The 22,510-nt window shown below is 35.4% G+C and overlaps 2 non-coding genes across 2 annotated transcripts; both read right to left on the reverse strand.

Annotated features, from left to right (window-relative positions):
* Positions 1-1,842: 1,842 nt before the first annotated feature.
* Trnap-ugg (transfer RNA proline (anticodon UGG)) lies at positions 1,843-1,914 on the reverse strand. Its single transcript has one exon. It is a non-coding gene; the product is annotated as a tRNA-Pro (tRNA).
* An 18,432-nt stretch (positions 1,915-20,346) lies between these two features.
* Positions 20,347-20,418, reverse strand: Trnap-ugg (transfer RNA proline (anticodon UGG)). Its single transcript has one exon. It is a non-coding gene; the product is annotated as a tRNA-Pro (tRNA).
* Between the last annotated feature and the right edge of the window lie 2,092 nt (positions 20,419-22,510).

Raw genomic sequence — 22,510 nt, forward strand, 5'->3', positions numbered from 1 at the left:
TATACTCTTCCCTTTCATGGGTTAATTAGAAAAGGATTTTTATTCAAAACGAATAGTTTAATCCATCTCTTTGGTTCAGATTTTTAGATGACATATTTATGATCTGGAAGCATTCAACTGAAGAACTGAAAAAAATTATTGATATATAATAGTCGAGTCGATATCGACAGAAGCAGCTTGTCGGAGGAAAATGGCGGACGTAAACAGTGACTGGAGGTGTGTATAATACCGCTCGCTGATTGGTCAATCGAGCAGAATGATTGACAACTGGCGATAGGTCAATTGTTTTTAAAGCCTAACAGGAACTACAACTCTTACATATTGCACCAATCACAGCTAATTTTGTAGTTTATTTCTGAGCACAATGTTCCGTACACCTTAAGCTCCGCCCACCTGGGGTTTAACAATTGGCACCGTTTATACCAGTAACCGACCCACGAAAAGAAGTCCTTGGAGATCACGGGAAAAAAATGCCTTCTGGCGGTATTCACGCTAGCGTTGAATTCGCTAAGTAAAGAGACCCCTATGGAGTATTACACTAGTAACTGCAATAGAAATTTCAGCATGAAATTGGAGGGTAATTTTCTGTTTTTTTTTTTTTTTTTTTTTTTTTTTTTTTTGTCTGTTTTAATAAATTGTTGCAGATTAATTTTGTGTTATTTCAATTGTTTATGGATTTCGAATGATTTCTTTTACTGGAGCACTTCAGTACAGAAATTTTTTTCATAATTTTATTACGCATATTACGCTGTCATGCCACTATTCACATCCATAAATGTATACAAGATAAGCACTGTTTTTACTTGTTTTCTTACGGTATTATGTATGCAATAATTGTACGTACATTTATTTAGATTGTAATAATTTTGATAATATTCCATTATATATTACCCACCGCAAAGTGAAGTGTCCTTCAATGTTGTTTATCACTATCTGTTTACTACTATAAATATATTGATTCCATGTTTGTGCCTATCCGAATAACCTGTATTCGTGTTACAGTTTGTGTTTTGCGAAATAAACACGTTTTCTATTATATATATATATATATATATATATATATATATATATATATATATATATATATATATATATATATATATATATATATATATCTTAGAACGTCCGCCATGGATGCCGAAGATGGCGGGTTCGGTTCCCGGCCGAGTCATACCAAATACATATCGCTTGGCGCTCAGCAGTAATAGCTCGTGTTAGCACTGAAAACATGTTAAAGCTACATTACATATCCAATTCGCTATCTATCTATCTATCTATCTATTTCTCTCTATCTCTCTATCTCTCTCTCTCTCTCTCTCTCTCTCTGCCTGCCTACCTTCCTCGACAAATACTTAAAGACAAAATCAATATCTACTTACGCTAAAATCTTTGGAAGTGGTCAGCCAGGATGGGTCATCAACTTGGAGAAACTTTATAAACCTTTTTGCTTTAAAAAAGATTCCATATATTTGGTTTTCCTTCTGTTTTCCAGTTCATCTGAAACTAATATGCACGTGGATCCTTTGAATTTACCAACAATGTGCTTACGAAATTGTTACTGAAGTTATTAATTAATTATTTAATTAATTGTTCGTTTACTCAAATAAAAGAAGAAGATTTTGTTTCTATTGCTATCGTTTTTATAAGTATCCGGAAGTGAGAAATAGGAGACTACTTCTTGCAACAGGAAATATAAAATCCCGTCCAGGAAAAGCTGAACATTGCTTAAATATAAAGGAATAAAAATATATAGTACAAAAGAGAAATACTGGTTGTTAGAAAAATGGTATTTTTTTCCCTCCAGCAAATAAACGAAACAAAGCAAAATAATAAAAATATACAGGGCTCGTCCGGGATTTGAACCCGGGACCTCTCGTACCCAAAACGAGAATCATACCCCTAGACCAACGAGCCGTTGTTACAAATGATATGAAGCTTTTATTTACAATAGACAATCACGGATTTCACCTTGGACGGAAAGGTAAGTTTCGAACATCTATCTGTATATTTCTCAATATGTTGACGCAGTCACACTTGACGATTAAGCAACTGATGGTGCGCGGTCAAGGATTAATTAAAGACGGAAGTCACAGGTCAGTCAGAAGAATAAAGATAAGAAAGGCAGAATAAGTAAAAGAGTATCAGTGTACCTTTTCTTTTCATTTCATACTCAGACCAATCCGACTACCGTAGCGGCGATGAGATAAAATATTTATATAAAAAAACAACCGGCATAGCCCTGAGAATCACTAGGTCTTCCCAGTAGCTGACAGTTCATTGGAATTGGATTTTGGAAAGCTCCTGCTTAGGAGACACCAAGTCAGACGCTTCTACAATTATTCATGGTAATTTCCTCCAAGTGTCAAGTCCCTATTGTACGTTGGAAGAAGCAGAACTTTAGGTGAAACAATTTCTCGATGCTGACTTGATTTGGAACATTTTCCTGTGGTTTGTCCTAGTTTGGCTATATCACAGAGTCAAGTATTTGTCCGCTGGTATGTCTAATAGGTTGTTCGCTATATTGTACAACATTATCAGCTGGGCCTTGGTTCGCCTGGACTCGAGATTCCTACTGGAGGTGATTCAAAATTGCACTGCAACTCTTACGCTATCTGTGGTGAATCTAGCAGCTCTCCTTTGAACCATCTCTCTCTTATTTTTTAGGTCTTTATTTATACATTAATAACGAGTATATTATTCACAACGTAGTATAGAGATTGTTGTATCTTTACCAATCGGTCCAAAATTGAAACCAAGACTAACCGAATGTTAACGGCAACTTCCGTGCAGCTAGGGTACATCGAAACACCCCAAACCACCAAAATCCTCGAATCACCCAAACCCACTCGTTACATATATAAAGGAAAAAATGGAAAAAAAATATTAGTATTTACATAATTTACTGGATTTACGGTTAAACTGCAATCGAAACAATTGCTTGGTCCATACTGTAATTATGGTCTTAAACACTAATCCTGCAGTCATAAGTTTGTCGGGTTCTTTTCATTGTATTAAGGTAGTCAATTTTAAAACCATAGCCCTGGGTGTCACTATATATACATGACTGATATTATTATGTTTTGGAAATGGAAACTTTTTTCGGCGTGGATAATGACAATTGATAAATTGTAGCAATTCAGTGGCATCTGTTAATTATTTCAAACCGACTTTTGAGTCAATCCATACGTATTTCCTTACATAAAGAATTATGTCCACTAATTTGTTCTGATTGCCCCTTTGATCCTTTTTATATACACCCATTTATTGTTAATGTACCTATGGTACTATTGACGTGATTTGAAAAAATTAAACATCCATATTGTTTTGTGGCTCTTTATGTGTTTTGTTTGGGGTTGGGGGGTAGTTTTGTTGTTATTGTTGTTTTGTTTCTTTCTCGTGAGTGGTATATAAACTTACTGTACTTCATTTTTGGTCTTTTCAGTGCTGAATTATTATGCCAGTAGTATCGGGCTTGAGCCCAAACTAATGTGTCAAAACAGGACCGCTCCTGTGGTCATGAGCTTAGAGCCTCAGTCTCAGATGTGGGAGGTCGAAAGTTAAAACCCGGACCGAGTCATACCAAAGACATAAAACTGGTACTAGCAGCTGCCTCGCTAGGCGCTCAGTATTAAGAGTTTAGTGTCAGGACTGGTCGGCCTGGTGTAAGGATAATGTGATTGGGTGGGACATCATGCTACATGTCTGCGGTATGATACCCCAGTGCTAGTCACTGTAAACTGCCACATTGCAGACATCGTAGCGATAAGACTAAAATATTTTTACAAATTCAAATAACACACACACACACACACACACTTTAAAACAGAATACAAACTTAAATGTAACTTTGGAAAAGTATGGAAAAACTCGGTGAGTAATCAGATACACGACCATGCAGGTTCTTATTTATAAATACCTGCATGCGGGGCCCATGACAGCAAGCGATGAGCGGGGTCCCAAGCAAACAAATTGCATCATGGAGTTGATTTCCTGAAAGCGCGGGGCCCAAGGCGTTGCCAGCATTATATGTGGATCACAGTGGTATAAACCTTTTGATGGCATATTCTAATTAGAATATCAGTATGCCCCTTATCATCTTCGCTAGCCAAGGTTCCCATGTGATATCTCTATCTACAGGATTATCATATCGGAACCTTGGCTAGCTAAGATGGTCATTATGTAAACGTGGAGTATACTCCAAGAAACATTTTATCGTAGATTGTAAATGATTGTAAATGCATAAAAACGGAAAATGAGACACTGTTATAAAGAAAATTATGGATAAAATAGGAACGTGCAGTAAGAAGCTCTTATTGTATACGAGCCATGTTTAGGATAAAAATGTAAATGGCCAAACCATGAAAAATATTGTAAGCTGTGTGGTCAAATATGAACGGCTCAACAGAAACTGAATTCTGCGAGTCAGAATATATGGCCACCGTCACCACGGCACGAAGAAGAGAACTACTAATAGAATATTAAAATACTAAAGTAACTAAAGTCATATCGCAGACACTTACATAGCCAAACAAAACAATAAACACATCACAACATGTCGTATATAACCAGACAATAAACAATTCCACACATGGTTTAGTCCCCACGAGGCAGATTATAATGAAGGTGGGACGCTGATGCTATTGACTAACGCGAGGTGGTATTGGTCAACTTGGAATATAAGAAAGAGATGAGTTTAATAATATTTTGCACAACAACACATACAAACCTAACATCCAACCACATTACCTAACCTAACACCTGCCAGCGTACCAAATAAAACCCACAATATGCATATATACACTTCAAATTAACTATTTATGTTTCTTTCCTTGTTTATATTGTTTCTTTGGAGTGGACGTAAAGGCGACTTTGAGGGGAGCGGTGGGAATCATTAGTCCACCTGGGGCTGTTATTGCTTCAATCTGATTAAAATCAGTTCTCCACTGTCCAAATAGCGCGCGTGCGCGCACACACACACACACACACACACACATCTAACTTGGCTTGTCCTTTTTTCATCTTTTTCAGATTGATTTGATTAGCCAATTACACCTCTTAGATTAAGATGCTAAGTTATCCAACATTAAGTTATTTAAAGAGTTCTCAATATCAAAGGAAACTTCTAAGGCCAATATGTTGTTATATTATTAAAGATACTACTTCTCCGTAAGTTGTGAATAGACTTGGTTTGGTTTTAGACTGCTTTTCTTCGATCATTGTTGCAGAAAAGATACCAGATAAAGGACTCACGGTACTAATGAAATGGGTAAAGCTAAAATAGAGTATATATGGGTTAGGCTGACCATGATTGGTTAATAATGTAAGTTATGTTGTAGGAAAAAGAACCTTTTGAGAGCTTATCCTAGCTGCAAGTGAAATAAAACAGAGACGTCGTTTTATTAATGGAAATTTAGTCCGTTAACAGTCTTGAGTTTGGAACACTCATTACTAGAATCAGCTCCTGACTTTGGTGCGGAATTGAAAGCACATGTTTCAAACACATGCTGGTCCAGAAAATGCCGCGGCTCATATCCTTTCCTCTACACAGAAGCTGACATCCAGGTTTCATCTATACTGATAAATAGAGGTTTCATCATGAGCACTCCAAAATTATAAGTTATTGTATTTTTAATATCATGGGGTTTGCAGAGGTTTACTATGGGAAATGAATTAGTACCGTGAGTCCTAAACGGAGATATCAACATTATCTGCGTCCTTTCATTATTCGTGACAAATAGTTTTAAATAATTATCTTTTTGCGATACGGTTATACATGTCACAAATTAATCTTTAAAATTTTTGATCACATGTTTGACACGTGTCAAGTACGGCAACTCGGCGACAAACGGAATGGTGTGAAACATAATCATGCCAAATCTAAGTTTGCAGAAAAATTCGGATAAAAAAAGGAGCGAAAACACCCCACCCCCCCAATAAAAAAAAAACAAAAAAAAACGCATGCCCTGTTTTAGTTATTTACTAGTGTATGTGAATGTGTTAAGTTTACGTTTTCTTTGTATTACTGCGATTGATCCTGATATTTTCAGGAGTGCATTTGTTTTCTGCTTGAACATTACATCATTTTTTCCAAGTCTACTAAATATTTTCTCGGTTGTTAAGCATGTGTGTTTTGTATTTACCTGCCCTCTCTGACTCATATTTTGTCCAGGCTTGGCATCCAACTCAGTTCTTCTGCCTACATCAATAGTATAGCTAATAAATTGTATACTTCATTATCAACGGTTCCTACTTTGATCAATACGTTCTCTAATGTCAGAAGGATCTCTTTAACGGTATCTGCTATAACGTTCGCCTAATCATTTCTCTTTATTTACTGCTTTAAGATTTAAATGTATTCAACAATTAACATGTATATCAAAGTCGTGTACTGGTCATATAAGTGTAGTATCTATAAGTTGATATATTTTCGTTCTTTTTACTCAAGATAATTAATAGTTTTAAAAAATAATAATATCATGTATGTGATATGATGTTATTTTGCTATAATGAGAACAAGACAATTTCCAGTATTAACAGACGGAATGTATCAGTCCCCTGCCCAAGAACATTGAATTGTTGGTCGCTAATATATACCGTGTTAAGTTCAGAAATACCGCGGTAGAAAGTTTTCGTAGTGTCTGTTCTAAAGAACTTCGAAATCCTAAGCAACTGTTGACGTCACTACATTCTCGACGTCATCTGCTGGTTGACATGGGACGTTGTCAGTGTTAGTCTAGCGCCGTTCTCGTATTTAACATGCGTTGTTAAATTTCGATAAAATGGTAGATCTAAAGCTATTTAATGGGTTTGGGTGTATTATCGTAAGTACCACTGCCACTTTTGCTTTGCTTTTAATGCCTTGCTTTGTTTGAAATATATCGTTAAACGATAAAAGTATAACTTAGATTGCAATATCGGTTTCAGTTACAGATTATCGTATAAAATTTACTAAAAGAGCCTCCATGCTTAAGGATATCGTGAAACAGACCGGCATTCCTTCAGTGAGTTCATATCCGAGTTGACATGACTATAAACATAATTTGTATGCGGCTGATATATAAATGTGTTGCAAAATAAAAGTCGTGAATGGGAAATAAATGCATCGATAGTGAGGCAGGTAGGTTAGATGGGTATTTAACAAGGAAAATATGTTTATAGGTACATACATTGTGAGTTGTAATCTATCCTATTGATTAAAATCAACCATTAAGCGATTTCGGTCCAGTCCTTCCATCGCATCATTTATTTATTTAGTTAGTTAGTTAGTTAGTTACTTAGTTTAGTTAGTTTAGTTAGTTACTTATTCAACCAGTTTGTTTGTCCACACATACTGTATGTAATCCAGGCATACTCACTGGCATGTAGTTAGTTACAGTTATCATTCAGTCAGTCAGTCAGTCCCTGCACCCAGTACGAAAATCTGCAGGCCAGTCCATGCATCCACTCGATAATCACTTAGCATCTAGTTAGCAATTCAGTCAGTTATTTTAGTGGACTGTTTGGTACCTTAGTTACTTTAGCAGTAAATATATTTCCTTCTTTGTGTTAGGCATATCACTGCATGAATCATGGTATTTGTTGTGTCAGCTTAGGCTAGTAAAATTACAACAGAGCAAATGAGTCGTTCTTCTCGTTTCTTAGAGACGTTCCATTCTGGTTGTCTGTGATGCAATTTCGTACCCAGCTGGAAAGAGAGTTTGCCGAAAAGGCAGAAAAATGGTGTAAGAACATGTCTGATAAACTTTATATCCTGAGACAACACAACGTTGATGGTAATTTTCCTACATGTCTCCATGTGTCCTATTTTCTTCTTTGATAAGAGTTATTTCTTTGATGATATTCATTAACAAAAGGAGGTTGGGTGGGGATGCCTTCATTGCATATGTTCTTTAGCAATATATAATCCCTTGACCATATTCATTCGCGGTAACGATTGAGCCAGATTCGACCCCTTTTCCACGCTAGCTGGTACTCTTTTTATTGCAATAAAAATCTTCTTGTCTGTATATACTGAAACATCAAGTACTTTATCTTTAAAGTAAGAAATTAACATCTAGTTAATATTGAAATATTCGTATTTGGTTATAGCGTACCGTTTTAAGGAATTCCTAGATTTTTGTGATTACTTGTCTCATTATTAGAATTCTGTGCAATATAAATATTCCTTTGCCAGAAATAATTGGCCAATTACTAGAAACAAACGTTACAGAGTAAAGTGTTAGTGCGTTTCCATGATGTCATTGTTCAGTAGTAGTGAATTCAAGTCCATACCGAATAAGTGTCCATGGATTAATAAAATACCTACTAAAATATAGTGGCGTATATTGGTGGTGTGACTGCAGTGGCAGTATTTACGGTAGGAAACCAGTAAATTACACAATGTAATCAATAAGAAGGGACTCGGCAAATACCGTTTATGTCGCCATGGTGGCAAAGGCCAAGCAGTTATACCTTCGAAAAGTGCCTGGAAACTACAGTTTGACTAGCCTAAGGTGACGCAGTTTAAAATAGTTCCCTGTGTTAAGGAACAGTTGCATACTTTCGACGATGAGAACTGCTGGCGGTACGGAAACCTAACGAAGAGAAACCATATATTTGGCTGGTTGTGAGATCTGTGGTATTGCAATGATTAGAGTAAAATGTATGTCTAGAATAGACACGTTGGGCTTTCTAATTTACAACTGAAGTTGTGTGGAAGCCTTTGGAAATTTGGGGTAAACTTATCACTTCTAGCGGGAATCGCGCCAGGGTTTGAAACCGATCGGTCAAGTAAGGACCCCTGGTAATGTTTTATTTCCCTCATTTCTAGGTCTACAAACGGTCAATGATCAGATTAGAAAAGTTGGGTTTGGAAGAGAACGCGTCTTGGTTTAGCAATAGGAAAGTAAAGAAAGCCAGGAAGGTGGCAAATAGGAAGTCTGATGGATACATTAAACTTTTAAAGGAGGAGACAAATCAAGCGGTTAACATTGCCTCAGTAAGCAGATATTTATTACTAACAAATGGCTCTGTATTATTTTACAGATATAACGCTTTCCCATTCACCTCGGACCATTTCTGTCTTATAAAATACTATTAAACATGAGAATTCATTGTTGCATACTTTTAATTATCAGAGTAAGATAAGATGTATTTAACGTCGGCATGATTTAAAACAACAATCTATTTACCGACATTACGTAAAACAAATGAGGCATTACAACAAGCGTGATTAGCAAGACATCCAAACACATCATAATACATGAATACAAACTGGACAAAATACACACTGCATGAATTGAAATATAAGCAGGCAAAGCATTTAAAATTCAGTGACTAATGGTGAATTTAGCAGCTGTATAAATGTTTTAAAAAACAACACAATTTAGGATTAAATATATAAAAGAATTAGTCCCAATTTAAATTCACAATAAATACAGAAGTTTCAAATGAGAATTAACAAAATGATGTGATGCAGCTTACGCCTGGCTTGAAAGGAAAGGGGGTAACAGTAAGGCACTTGAGTAACAAATACGACAAGAAGAGATGAAGGAATAACGCTAACACAAACATTAGCTGTCATCATGGCATGAGGTGGAATATTATTTAAGACTATTACATTGACAGCCTTTACCATTCCAGGATCGAATTAAAGCTCTACATGAATCCAATTTCGCTTGTTGTCTAAAGTTATTTGGTAGCTCATTCCAACGGGCGGCAGCTGCTTATACCAATAATATATCTTCCAGCTCTCTTTGGAATATGAAGGAGTCGCCACTGAGATTGCTGACAAAAAGGTCAAATCTTTCGTAGACTGTTGGTCTACCTGTATGTTACAACATGCAGAAAATTCCACTGGTGATAGAAGGTAAAGCATATATATGCATGTACGTGCATCAATCCCGACTTTGCAACGTTGTATAAATTGATATATTCTTCTATCTACACGTCTGTTAATCCAACTATTCATCTATCTGTGAATTTTCTGCATTAGGTCATGGCACGTATTATTTCTTCACCTCTACCTCCAATTATACTTTCTCTCTCTCTCTCTCTCTCTCTCTCTCTCTCTGAAATGCCCATACCAGAATGTCATATAAAAGATCAATAGGAAAGAGGTGAAACGGTAAAACAGAACAAATTCATATATTTTAGATTAGGGCGGACCACATATATAAAGTAGGATTGTTCGGTCAAATCCAGAAACATAACACTTTTAATTTTCTAAATATATATCCAGTTTCAGCTAGAAGAAGACACAACAATCAGTAAAGAGAAGTCCTGGACAACTATCCTGAGTTTTGTAAGAGGCATATATTTCTGGCTTTTGAAGCATTAAAACTAATTTTCTGCCATGAAAGACGAGACATCAACATACATATATACTCACACACATGTCATTATGATGTTGATTATTTTCATGTCTTTTTCAGGAACGACATTAATACAGGACAATACCTGCTCAGCAAAGTTGATTCTGAAAAGTTGGTCAAGCTTCTATCAGAATTCAACAAGGAAAGCCTCCACATACCAACATACCAGGTAAATGCCATTTAGGAAACTCTCATCTTCTCTACGACCCCTCAGCCTTCTTGGGTTGATAAGTAAGTGTTAGTGTCAGGAAAACGTTTGCTAGAGATGTTGAGGACAAAGGCAATGAGATCAAAGTCTCATTCATGTGTACTCTTCTTATATTAAAGGGTTATAAGAACACGTGACATTCGTAGGCGTCTTAGAAACACGTGTTCTAAATTGAATCGTGATTTGTCTTGCGATGGTCACATTTATTGCGTGTATCGTGTTCAAATGTTCAAGCCATGTTTTTCTGAAATATATGGTTTCGCTGGATGGACTCTTTCGCTGAAATGACTGTTGAGTCGACAGAAAGTCGCGGAAGAATGGATTGATAATTAATTACTCTTGCACATACTGGGGATCGACCCCAGGAGGGATAACTGAGAAACAAAATATCAAGTTGTGTGCTCCCCTTGTTTCGATCACGTAGCAACAGTGTTCCAATGTAAACAACTTTATTTTGGTTCGATGCAGCGGCAAGCCACTGCATCCAATGAAATTCAAAGACCCGACGCACTGAAATATTTGCTCGAAACGCCAAGATGTGTATAGGGTATCATATAGGAAATTTGCCTAGCGAAGATATTGTCACACATATAGTGCATATGTGTGAAGTGTTTAGGTCTTGTTGTCAGGCGTATATTTTGAGGTATGTGTGTAAGTTTCGTAGATATCTGTATAAATATCGAGAATATGTGTGTGCGTGTCTGTTGATTTTCTAGTATTACTATTTTGATTTCTCTGTCGCTTCAAGAACCTATAGTCACTATATATATATATATATATATATATATATATATATATATATATATATATATATATATATAATCTGTCATATATAATATTCAAGATCTTTGATTATTTCTAGGAATACCAAAGAACTATCGATCTTGAGGAGCTACTTGGCTATCGGCCTGTGGTAGAAACTATCAATTCAGGTCAGTTTGGAGTCATGCAAAATGAGTATGTTTGTATGTATGTATAGAGGGTTTAACGGAGGATCATCTCAATCGGGATAATATAGAAATACGTAAAGTTTAGGTATTAAGTGAAACAGTTAAACAATTTCCTACACGTCTTATGTTTCACACTGGGTTTGCTTTTTTATGATGACAAGCTATTTTTAAACATGGCTCGTATACTATATAACCTGTCATATATAACCTTTAAGATCTTTGATTATTTCTAGGAATTCCAAGGAACTATCGATGTTGAGGAGCTACCCGGCTATCAGCCTGTGGTAGAAACTATCATTTCAGGTTAGTTACTGTCACTTACACCATGTAGGTTCGGGAATATAGAATTTTATAGATGCATCCTCCCGTGCATCGTAAGAGGCGACGAATTGAGGCAGCCTTTTCGCCCATGTCATCATGCTTCAGCTGTGCTTGCTTTGACCTTTTGAAAGAGCGGGAATTATTCAAATAGTTTGTATGTTTTAAATTAGACGTTGTTTTTCAGGTGGAATACCCCTTTTCTTGTCCTTATCTTTGTGATTTCGTAGTAAAACTTCATATTGTCCATGTTTTGCCACATTGCATCGAGTGAGTGCATTCTTTTCCACATGTATTTGTCCATTATTACACCAGCACTTAATCCATGCATTGAGATCAAGACGTTGCTACGAAAATGAGAACTATATACTGTCACACAAATAAGTGAACAACTATAAGTATAGCATCTAACCCCGAAGACGGAGCTAACGTTGCATAACTGAATGAATGTACATTTAGACGCTTACTTTGTAGGCTACCAACACCAATCAGATACAAACATATGCATTTACTTACTGAACAGTTGTATTATTTGTGCAAGATATTCTTCTCATAATCGGTAATGATCATGCTTGCTACTAATGCAATTGGATTTGTTGAATGTTTATTTGTATATGCTTTACTTACACAATTAAGATCATTGGACGTCTATGATGTCCTTCACAATCTTTTCTCTGAAAGAACTATGCGGTTACTTAGTGGTCTTTATCGTTAGAGAGATACAAGAGGGGAGGGTATAGGGTGAGAGATGGACAGACAGACGGAGAGGCCTATGATCGTATTAAACAGATTTTTGAGATTCCATCTACCAAATACACGAACACAGTTTTATAGAAGTTACCTTTAATTCATGTCTCAGGTTCATCGTGGTTGTATTATTGTTGATCTGAACCTAAGACGACATGGAAAGCTGCAAATGAAATAACTAACCAAAGTATGATTTTCAGTAAAATTTGCGATGGAACTAGAAACTTTGCTGCAATGCCTCAAACTCGAAGTCTTACCGACTTCATATATGTATATGAAATAATTAGGTTTCAAAATATAGTACAGAAGATGAAGTTGGAAAGGGATGTCAAGATCATACGCCGATGACACCAGCTGATAGTTATGATCGTCTGTTCAATCCTTTCTCTTTAAATGGTATGTGCAGTTTTGATAAACATTCGAAAGAGAACGGGATATACTGACATGGGTGATAACAGATATATAAATAATTACCACATACGCATAAACTTATAAATACAATTCTAGCACGATTGAATATTTTAGCTGAATAATAAAAACACACGTTTATTCATGTGCTAATAATGTTCATGAATTTGCTTGTTTTACCAAATTATTTGAATAGCGGATTTGCGATGTTGAATAGCCCTGTAATAGCTGGACATTTTGAAACCAGGAAAAGTTGTGAAGTTGGGATTCTAAGTAGCTTGACGGTTTTCTTATTCTCGCTATATGAAGTCGATTATTTTCCTGAGTTGGGACAAATGTTCCTTCGCTGTATGTACTCGATCATTTTCCTGAGTTGGGATAAAAATGATGAAGAAAAAAAGGAAATCGAAGAGAACAATACCATTACCCAAGCCTACACAAACGTTGTGTTTAAATAAATTGTGAACGAGACCATGATTCCTAAATTCATAAGACTTGATATTTGTTCTTACGATAATATGCTTATAAAAATACACATTTACATTTGCTGGTGTTGCAACTGTTGTTATTTTGGTAATGTACATTTACCATTTTTATTTTCCAAAATATCTTTCAGGAAACGAAAAAGATGAAGAACAGGAGGAACTCGATGGGAACAAGCCATTGACACCGGCCGATAGTTACGATAAACTTAACAACCCATTCTGTTCCAGTGGTAAGTTCCATGCTTTAAACAGTATGCATAAGCATGACGCGTTGAAATAAAATCTGGAGGACATGTTTTATAAATGCATGTGACTTGATGATGCCGTGAAGTTAAACCCCGGTAAGAAAATTCAACCCTTGTCCAAAATGGAATTATCTACGATTGTCGTAATTGTTTCCGTTTATGAAAACTAGACTTTCACAAATTGTATCAGCTTCTGCACTCTTTTTTGTGACCAAATATTGATGAAACAATTTGAGACGTCAATAGAAATGTACAATATAACTAGTACAAAGCGTGCGTCACCTATATTTTATTCAAGAAGATGAAAACAATGATGAAAATAAAGAAGAGGATAATCCTTTTAAGCCAGTTGACAGCTGTGCTAGGTTGAACTCGTTCTTTTGCAATTGTAAGAACCAGTACATTTAGCTACAAATAGTATAAATACACTTTATACGTTGATATTCGTAAGGAAAATAATACACACATCGAGCACCTAAAAATACACTAAATTACAGTCTCATTCAAACTAGAGTAATACAATCAAGTTGTTCAGTCTTAAGTAATAAATTCGAGACTGCGTTATTATCTTAAATTGCTTGATTGATGAATGGAATCTGGTTAGAATCCATTACTGTTATTTTCTCGTTTAATAAATGGTAAAGAAAGAAAGCGTTTCAAATTGTACTTGTACAAGGGTTGGGGGGGGGGAGAGGGCTATAATTAATCAATCACACCTCCGTCTATTGATCCTTATAAGGGATGGGGTAGTAATCAATAGTCGGTCCTGAAAGATATGGCTACGTCTATTTATTAGCATCTCGTTTTTCATTAAACTCGCGACGATTTTAAGTAACTCTTCCGATCTAGCCAGTTACAGCATTGGTTAGCGGGACATTGTTAATTGCTAGGTGTTTATAAGGGCGGAGTCGACGATCAATTAATTAAATAAGGTCTGTAAAGTATTACAAACGTACATGGAACTTACTCCTCGAGCACGGGATTGTTTATATTATGGGACTTGGAGATTTTATTCCTTGAACACGGGATTGTTTTTTTATATGGACAGAAGAAGTAATAATAACGATGCATAAACACGTTCAAGTTTAGTTATTTATGTTTAGGTTATTCCTCTCTATTGAAACATCCAAAGCAAAACAAAAATGAATAACACCTGTTATAGGTACGTCCAATGTACTTTTACAATCTGTTACCTTTCTTTCATTGAATCGAGCATTTATTTTAGGTGAGAGAAGACTGAATCGATGCGTAAAGGCTGTGGTTATTAATGAGCATAAAAAGATGAAATGTCTGGAAATGGATATCAAACCAGGTAAAGATATTATCAGTTTCCTAATTCCATTTAAGATCGGTTATAGTGGACTATACAGTACTTCCCGTAAAGGTCAGTTATCTAAGGTATCCTTAACTGTCGTTTATATTATACTATCGAATTTATTATCATTGCACATTCTGCAGCAACACATACATCAAATTTGAAATCATAACACTTTAGCTAGCAGAAGCGTTAAAAATTTCGCCGAAACTATATTCTCTGACAATCTTTTCGTCAATGGGAAGCAGCAATGTTGTACCTTTTTGGACTATGTTGATATCACTACTTTGGTGGGTTCACTATTTTTTTTTCGAAAATTGATAGAAGTTGTTAAAGAAATTAATATCTTTGTTTCTATCTATCTATCTATCTATCTATCTATCTATCTATCTATCTATCTCTAGGCGATTTGGTGGAGCAACTGACACCTCCCAACTCCATGGGAATGGTATATGGAATGAGGAGGTCAAGGATAACAAGGATGAAAATGGGCGGATTTATTCCGTCCAATTGTGTTTTACCTGATTAACAAAGAATTGATTAATGTACAGACTGGTGTAGAAGAGGGCATTATGACTGATTGTTAAATCACGATTTCACCTTCCCTCCATTAGCCATCAATAGTTTCTTTGGGGTTTTTTGCTGTGAATTTTTGAGTTAGATTTAGTCATGTTTTAATTGTTTGTTTAGCAAAATATGAACATATTTTAAAACAAATATTAACCCTATCTTACTTCCTTCCTCCGCCGCTTTCACTCTCTCTCTCTCTCTCTCTCTGTATTTCTCTCTTTTGCATTTCTCATTCACTTGTAATCGAATGTAAGTGCTTATAATTTTCAGTTTCGTTGCTCACCATTGATATATGCATGAAACCCTCACCCATTCATCAATCGTTTTTGTTTTTACGTGGATATTTGAATCAGATTGTATTATGTATTAATGTATAATTATCTACATATGAACACGTTTATCAAAACAAAACATCAGTCATTTCTTTATCTCTTTCTGTATATGTATATCTGTCTCTATCTCCCTCTCTCTCTCTCTCTCTCTCTCTCTTTCTCTTTCTGTATATGTATCTCACCTCTCTCTCTCACGCACACACTGTATATTTACTTCTCTCTCTCTCTCTCTCTCTCTCTCTCTCTCTCTCTCACAATCGATCAAAAGTAAATTTATATATTCTTCAATTGTACACTATTATTGTATACATAAAACCGTGAAATAAATAAATAAAATTGAACCTGAAATGTTTCTCTTCTGATTATATTTCGTGACCACATATGCGTTCTTTAAGAATAAAAAAGCGACCAGGTAATCTGTCCATCCTTTTGTCCGTTGTTCCTGTATCATTGATTCTGTGACTTGAATATTTCAAGTCAGATTACACTTTTGTTATATTGAAACAGGTATTGCATTTGGAAGTAATATAAATCTTCGGCAAATACAATGAACCCTAGCATAATTACTATGAATATAATGTTACAACTCTATGTCCTTAAACTAAGAAACAGAAATGAGCCAAACCAACAAATTTGGTAAAATTCAACAAATAAATTGTTTCCCTAAAATACAACATAAATATTAAACATTAAATTAATTTTGTTGTGAATTAAATCCCCAATAACCCTAAAAGTTTATCACAAGTCCAAATGTATAAAGTTTCAGTTGAATTTCAGTGGTATTCCAAATAAGTTCAAATACTGAATGCGTTGATGTGCCTGTTGTCTCGAATATAATAATGTGCCAGTGTCCTATAGTGTAGCTATGTACTACCAGTCTCTTGATTTATCCCACTAATATTATCCAAATAAGTCTTTGTCTGAATTTACTATAATTCCAAATAAATGAGCACTGCTATTCCAGTGACTATGGCATTATCTCTAAAAGGTTTATCACAAACTTCACAAATGAATTTTGTTTTCTCCAATATGTATCATCATGTGGGCATTCAAGTCTGAACTCCTACAAAACATGTTAGTACATACTTCACACTTGAATGGTTTCACTCTAGTACGTACCCTCATATGGATTATCACTGTGGACCTGTGGCTGAACGGTGTCACAAACTTCACACTTGAATGGCTTTTCATTTCCATGTAATCTCTCGTGCTCTTTCAAGCCATAAATGATTTAATCACAAACTTCATACATTAATGTCGTTTCAGCTGCGTATAACTGCATGTTCTCCTTCATGTCGGAACTCTTGGAGAATCTTTTAATACGAATTTCACAATTGATTTGTTTGGGGGTTTTTTGTATCATATTTCTCTTTTTTTTTGGGGGGGAGGTATGTTTTTTTCCTCATCAGGAATATATCTTTCTGATCATTGAATTCAGATTCGTTGCAGGTTGGACTGTGGAGATTTGACCTGAAACTGATTGATGAAGCGGTTTACACATGGTCATCATATGGTCATAACTTCTTTATACGAAACTTCATTATAATGAGATGGCCGATAGCTGCCGCCAGAATACAACATCAAAGTAACATGAATCTGTCATCAACTTGTTATTTGTAAGTGTGAATTTCATTCATGTCAAAATTAATTGCTTTTAGACTCCCAGCTAACTGTCCAGCTGGAATGCCTCTATTTCAGTTCCCTGTGTTTGAAAGCTAGCTTTAAATATTGGGGTTCTATATTGTATTGTGCATAACAGATTATAGGTGATATTTTGTACCAAAATAAGATTAGCTGACTGTTATTGTGATGTGTTTGATTGAAAGGCACTCCAAATACATTGTCTGAATAGTGTTGTGAGGTTCTTTTTTACAAAAGTACTTAGCTTTATCTTGAAGACACGGAGTATGTAATGTAATCAAGAATTCCAAGAGGAAGAAATGATAAGAATTCTATATTATTTGTATTCAGTATTTTGTAATATCACATATTCAGTGTATCACATACCTACACATATTAATGTGAGCCTCAGTTTGATATATATATATATATATATATATATATATATATATATATATATATATATATATATATATATATATATATATATAATTGTAGAAATTACATAGCTTTATACCACAGTAAAAAAAAATTTCTGTTTATAGTATCAGTTAAGTTTAAGTTCAATAACAGTTCAATAGCAATACATTCAATAACAATGCTCTCTTCAAGATCAATTTTGACAATTTGTTTTATTTACTTGTCATCAATAGGAAAATAAATATCAAGTTCGTTAATTGGATGGGGAGGTAACATCATATAAGTACAAAAGCACAGCATATAAAGAAGTTTGCACATCATATAAGTACAAAAGCACAGCATATAATGAAGTTTGCACATCATAGAAGTACAAAAGCACAGCATATAAAGAAGTTTGCACATCATATAAGTACAAAAGCACAGCATATAATGAAGTTTGCACATCACATAAGTACAAAAGCACAGCATATAAAGAAGTTTGCACATCATATAAGTACAAATCCACAGCATATAAAGAAGTTTGCACATCATATAAGTACAAAAGCACAGCATATAAAGAAGTTTGCACATCAGATAAGTACAAAAGCACAGCATATAAAGAAGTTTGCACATCATATAAGTACAAAAGCACAGCATATAATAAATATTCTCATCTTAAGACAGCTCTGGTGTTCCATACAAAAATGAAGTACAGCAAGTTCATATACCACTCACTAGAAAGAAACAAAACAGCAACAACAAGAGGTTAGTGTTAGGACTGGTCGGCCTGGTGTCAGGATAATGTGACTGGGTGGGACATCATGCTACATGTAGCGATGAGACTGAAATATTTTTTTAAAAGTCCAAATAACACACACACACACACACACACACACACACACTTTAATTCCCCCTCCTACACATAAAGACACTAAGAAAGAAGACATTCTCTTGTTTGTTTGTACTAGATTAGTGGTAGTTTTATTCTCTTTTACTTTAAAGTTTTTTTTCTACGTTTAAATCCATATTTGTACTTCTGTGTAAATTTGTTGCAAAGAACTTCGAAGGTTTTTTCAGAAAATTCCAGTAAATTATATAAATAAAGAAGTTGTTATTGTTGTTGTTCTAGGGTTTAACACCATTTTTCAGCACAAGATAGGGTATACATGGCGGCCCGTATAACTGGTGGAGGAAGAACCCTGGAAAACCCAGGGATGAACCACCGACCCACGAGAAGCTACTGGCAGGCTTTCCCACGTACCCACGCTAGCCGAGCCTTGAACTCGAACCCACGCAGACAGAGGTGAGATGGCAGTGATCCGGCACGTAAATAAAGAAGTATTTTTATTTCAATTTTTTATCAATGTAACGATAGGGTTTGGGGGGATTCGAGGGTATGGAATGGTTTGGGATATTTCGAAGGTTTGGGGTGTTTCGATAGATTGCCCAGCTACTTAACCGGTATTCGAATTTGGCCTACAGGTGTCGAATTTTCCCCAATATGTCATAAATTGAACGAGGTCTGTTGAGAGGGACGAGGAGTCGAGGCTTCCCTTGAATTATTTTGTTACAGATATTGACCACCAGCCTTCTGTCCATTGACTAATATTCTTAATTTGTAAAGAGCCCCTGTGTCTCGAACAGACCAACCCCAAAGTTACAGAACCTTCCAAAGCCACGAATACGAATGTACAAGCATCCAAATAAAGTGCATAATCGCTATTTAATGGTATGTGTAATCAAATTGGTAAAAAATTAAACCCATTACTGAAATAGTCGATACTATACAACTTCTACCCTATACTCACACATGTCATGTTTGCTGCGTTATCTGTACAATTTTTAAATTTTGATTACACAAACCTTGAAATGACGATACTTCACTTTATTCTGCTCCTTGTTAATCAAAATTCATTTGAGCATAATTGTATAAATTCCTCGAGAAATATTTAAAGACAAAATCAATATATAGTTACGTAAAACTCTTTGGAAGTGGTAAACCAGGGGGGTTCATCGACTTCGAGAAAATTTATAAACCTTTTTGCTTTAAAACAATTCCATATATTTGGTTTTCTTTCTGTTTTCCAGTTTATATGAAATTAATATGCACGTGGACCCGTTTAATATACCAACACTGGGCTTACGAAATTTTTACTGAAGTTATTCATTAATTATTTAATTAATTGTTCGTTCAATCAAATAAAACTAGAAGATTGTGTTTATTTTGCTATCGTTTATATAAGTATCCAGAAGTGATAAATAGGCGACTACTTCTTGCAACAGGAAATATAAAATCCCGTGCATGAAAAGCTGAACATTGCTTAAACATACAAAGACATAAAATAAATAATGGTTGTTACAAAAATGATAAACGAAACAAAATAATAAAAATATAGAGGGCTCGTCCGGGATTTGAACCCGGGACCTCTCGTACCCAAAACGAGAATCATACCCCTAGACCAACGAGCCGTTGTTACAAATAGTTTAAGCTTTCATCTCTACAACATAATCATGGATTTCACCTTGGACGGAAAGATAAGTTACGACTATCTATGTCTCTATTTATCAATATGTTGACGCAGTCACACTTGACGATTAACCAACAGATGGTGCTTCGTCAAAGATAAAATAAAGACGAAAGTGATAGGTCAGTCAGAAGAGTAAAGTTAAGAAGGGCAAAAATAAGTTTTTTTTTCAAAAAAAAGTATCAGCGTACGTTTTCGTCCCTTCATACTCAGACCAATCCAGCTACCGTAGCGGCGATGAGATAAAAATAATATATTTATTATTAAAAAAAAACAAATCTAGCAGCTCTCCGTTGAACCATCTCTCACTTATTTATTAGGTCTTTATTTATACATTAAAAACGAGTATATTATTCACAGCGTAGTATAGAGATTGTTCTAAATTTACCAATCGGTCCAAGATTAAAACCAAGACTAACCGAATGAATACTAACGGCAACTTACGTACAACTTACTGGAATTACGGTTAAACTGAAATCGAAAAAATTGCTTGGTAAATACTGTAATTATCGTCTCAAACACTAACACTGCAGTCATAAGTTTGTCGGGTTCTTTTCATTGTATTCATCCGGTCAATTTTAAGACCATAGCCCTGTGTATCAGTCTACATACATGCCTGATATTATTATGTTTTTGTGACTGGAAACTTTTGGTGCCGTTGATAATGACAAATGATCAATTGTAGAAATTCAGTGGCATCTGTTAATTATTTGAAACCTACTTATGAGTCAATCCACACGTATTTGTTTACATAACGCATTATGTCCACTAACTTGTTTCGACTGCCCCTTTGATCGTTTTTATATATACCCATTTATTGTTGATGTACCTATGTTAATATTTATGTGATTTGAAAAATTAAACATCCGTATTGTTTTGTAGCTGTTTATGTGTTTTGTGTATTTGGTTTGTTTTGTTGCGGGGGGGGGGGGGGGGGCGGGCTAATTTGGTTTTTGTTGTTGTTGTTGTTGTTGTTTTGTTTCGTTCTCGTGAGTGGTATATAAACTTACTGTACTTCATTTTTGGAATTATTATGCCACACTGCAGACATCGTAGCAATGTGACTGAAATATTTTTAAAAATCCAAATAGCACACACACACACACACACGAACACACACATTTTAAAACAGAAAACAAACTTAAAAGTAACTTTGGAAAAGTATGGAAAAACTTGGTGAGTAGTCAGATACACGACCATGCAGGTTCTTATTTATAAATACCTGCATGCGGGGCCCAAGACAGCAAGCGATGAGCGAGGCCCCTAAGCAAACAAATTGCATCATGGAGTTGATTTCCTGAAAGCGCGGTGCCCAAGGCGTTGCCATCGTGACGTGTTGATCACAGTGGTAGAAGCCTTTTGATGGCATATCCTAATTAGAATATCAGTATGCCCTTTATCATCTTCGCTAGCCAAGGTTCCGATGTGATAACCCTATCTACAGGATTATCATATCGGAACCATGGCTAGCTAAGATGGCCCGTTATGTAAACGTGGAGTATACTCCAAGAAACATTTGATCATAGATTGTAAAGAACTGAAAATGAGACACGGTTATAAAGAAAATTATGGATAAAATAGGAACATGAAGTGTCAAGCTCTTTTTGTATTCGAGCCATGTTCAGGATAAAATTTTATATGGCGAAACCATGAAAAATAGTGTAAGCTGTGTGGTCAAATATGAACGGCTCAACAGAAACTGAATTCTGCGAGTCATAATATATGGCCACCATGACATCGACACAAAGAAGGGAACTACTAATAGAATATTAAAATACTAAAGTAAATAAAGTCATATCGCAGACACTTACATAGCCAAACAACACAATAAACATATCACAACGTGTCGCATATAACCGACAATAAACAATTTCACACACGTGGGACATGGTTTAGACCCGTCGAGGTAGATTATAATGAAGGTGGGATGCTGATGCTATTGACTAACACGAGGTGGTATGGGTCAACTTGCAATATCCGAAAAAAAATGAATTTAATAGTATTTTGCACAACAACACATAAAAACCGGAAACCCA

Source organism: Sinohyriopsis cumingii, chromosome 3, assembly GCF_028554795.1.
Source record: "Sinohyriopsis cumingii isolate HCF-2022 chromosome 3, ASM2855479v2, whole genome shotgun sequence".
Taxonomy (NCBI): Eukaryota; Metazoa; Mollusca; class Bivalvia; order Unionida; family Unionidae; genus Sinohyriopsis; species Sinohyriopsis cumingii.